Source organism: Etheostoma cragini, chromosome 10 (genome assembly GCF_013103735.1).
Source record: "Etheostoma cragini isolate CJK2018 chromosome 10, CSU_Ecrag_1.0, whole genome shotgun sequence".
In the NCBI taxonomy this organism is placed as follows: Eukaryota; Metazoa; Chordata; class Actinopteri; order Perciformes; family Percidae; genus Etheostoma; species Etheostoma cragini.
The window spans coordinates 15,754,111-15,756,539 of record NC_048416.1 but is presented as its reverse complement, the minus strand read 5'-3'; the positions used below and the strand labels follow the sequence as shown (position 1 = coordinate 15,756,539).

General features: G+C 39.4%; 3 protein-coding genes across 6 annotated transcripts in view; 2 read left to right on the top strand and 1 right to left on the bottom strand.

The window, feature by feature from the left end:
• The window catches only part of LOC117951263 (protocadherin beta-16-like), a 122,438-nt gene that overhangs the window by 26,876 nt on the left and 93,133 nt on the right, over positions 1–2,429 (bottom strand). The gene's annotated exons all lie outside the window — the stretch shown is intronic.
• LOC117952262 (protocadherin gamma-C5-like) overlaps positions 1–2,429 on the top strand; it is a 22,363-nt gene that overhangs the window by 8,616 nt on the left and 11,318 nt on the right. The window lies entirely within an intron of this gene.
• Positions 1–2,429, top strand: part of LOC117952263 (protocadherin gamma-C5-like) — a gene marked incomplete at its 3' end in the record, with an annotated part of 11,032 nt that overhangs the window by 8,304 nt on the left and 299 nt on the right. The gene's annotated exons all lie outside the window — the stretch shown is intronic.

Sequence of the window (2,429 nt, the reverse complement as noted above, 5' to 3'; positions counted from 1 at the left end):
CATTCTCTTTTAAATACACATTATAGGAGGGCTGAGTGAATATAGGAGGGTTGTCGTTCACATCAGTGATGCTGACAGATATAATCTTCTTACTAAACAGAGGAGGAGAACCTTCATCCGTGGCTGTTATTTCAATGGTATAGTCTGAGAAACTCTCTCGGTCTAAAGGGCCATTGGTTACCAGTTCGTAATTATCAGAGAAAGATGGTTTCAGAATGAAAGGAGACTTTTTGGGAAGCTGTAACCTCACTTTACCGTTATTACCGGAGTCATGGTCTCGTGCACTGATCAAAGCCAATACAGTGCCACTTGGTGCGTCCTCCCGTACATTACTGGGTTCTGAAGTGAGTACAATTTCTGGAGCATTATCATTTATGTCTTCTACATCTAACTGTAAACGACAGTGACCCTCCATTTCGGGAATGCCTTTGTCTTTAGCAGTTATATCGATAAGGTATGTTTTAGAACTCTCATAATCTAATGCTCCTTTTAATACGATATCTCCTGTTATATCATTGATTTCAAATATTGATGACACAAAGTCTGGAGTACGGGACCCAAACGAATATTTAACTTCACCATTAACACCATGATCAGCATCTGTAGCTTTAAGTTTGATTACAAATGTTCCTTTGGTGGTGTTTTCCTTCAAAGATACTTTGTACTCATTTTCACTGAAAATTGGAAAATTGTCGTTATTATCAAGTACAGTTATAATAATCTTACAGGTTCCCGATTTGACCGGGTTTCCTCCATCTAATGCTGTCAACAGCAGCTGATGGAGAGCATTCTTTTCCCGGTCTAATGGCTTTTCTAAGACCAATTCTGGGACAGCTTTACCGTTTTTTGTGTCTTTAAATTTTAGAGAAAAAAAATCGTTTTTGACTAGTGAGTACGTTTTTAGTGAATTGCTTCCAACATCAGGGTCCTCCGCGCTCTCTAAAGGAAAACGTCTGCCAAGTGCAACTGATTCTGGTATTTTAAGATGAATCTCTTCTGTAAGAAAACTAGGAGAATTGTCATTTGTGTCTCTTATTTCCACTTCAATTCGATGAGACTGCAAAGGATTTTCAACAACTACTTGTAGAGGTAGAACACAGCTGGCGCTTTGTCCGCATAAAGCCTCTCTGTCTATTCTGTCATTCACCACCAGCTCGCCCTTCCCCGCATCCACACTGAAATACTGCTTACCAGCCTCAGAGGCGACACGCATTTTACGGTCAAAAATGTCTGATATTCCCAAACCCAGATCTTTGGCTAGATTTCCTACCACAGATCCCTGTTTCAGTTCCTCTGGGATGCTGTAACGAGTCTGTCCGTTTATTGTACTCCACAAGAGAAAGAAGTAATGCCACCAAAGAGCCTGCCACCTCCAGTCTCGGTATCCTGTTGTCTTTGTCATCCTTGGTCCGCTATAACACATGATTTCCAAGCGAGATCTTGTTTATAACAATGTTGGACTCTATGATAATAGGAACTACCCACAAAGAAAAAAACTCACAATGTTTGAGCATGGCTGCGAACTAAACATCTAGGTTTGAATAAAAAAAAATACGAGCTCATTGCCGTCTCTCCTCGAGCTCTTTGCATTCTAAGTGTTACAGCAATGTGGCTGCATGGGGGCAGGGACTAGATCGCTTTGTACAGCGCTGAATTCTATTGGTGCACAGCACCCATTTCCACTAACCAATGAGACAGAGCCTGGTCGGTACTTTAAAAGTGGCAGCATCTATTCTCTTTGTGAAATTAATGTGAGACGATTATGAGAAATATCCCTGCATATTATATAATATGTAACAACCTTGTTGATGTGAAAAAAATAAGATATATAAAAACCACCTTGCAGTCAGTATCTCAAACAAAATGATAACACAATCAAATTTTACATCACAGAAATGTCTAAGAATAAAAGTACATTAAACGGTGCTCTATTGTCACCATAACAGCATAGCATAAATACATCAGCACGTCAGTGGCGTTGCACGATCGATTGCATTTCAGAGTCGCTGTCTGTTCTCGTGGTGCAGAAATGTTCTATTTATCAATCCGGCTGCTTGCCTACAGTGGAGTATGTGTTGATTGTTGTGCATTCTGTCCTCTTTCCTGTCTGTTAATTAACGTAAATGTGATTTTATTATTTGTTTTTGCAGTGTCTAACATTGTATTTCAGTTTTGGAAAATGAAAGTAATTTTCAGACACAATTAAAATTATAGTTTAGAATTAGGTATTTCCTGTACTAAATAAAAAATAAAAAATAGTTGTTGTCCTTCTTTTTTAAGATCAATGGTTGTTTTCTGCTCACCTGCTGGCTCTCAAAGGTCCAGGTGCTGTCGGGTAAAGACGCATCCACAACACTGATCACCTCCTTAAAGTCATTGGTGCTGCTGGGCTTAATCAAAGTGAAATCACTGTACTCTGACATCGGAGA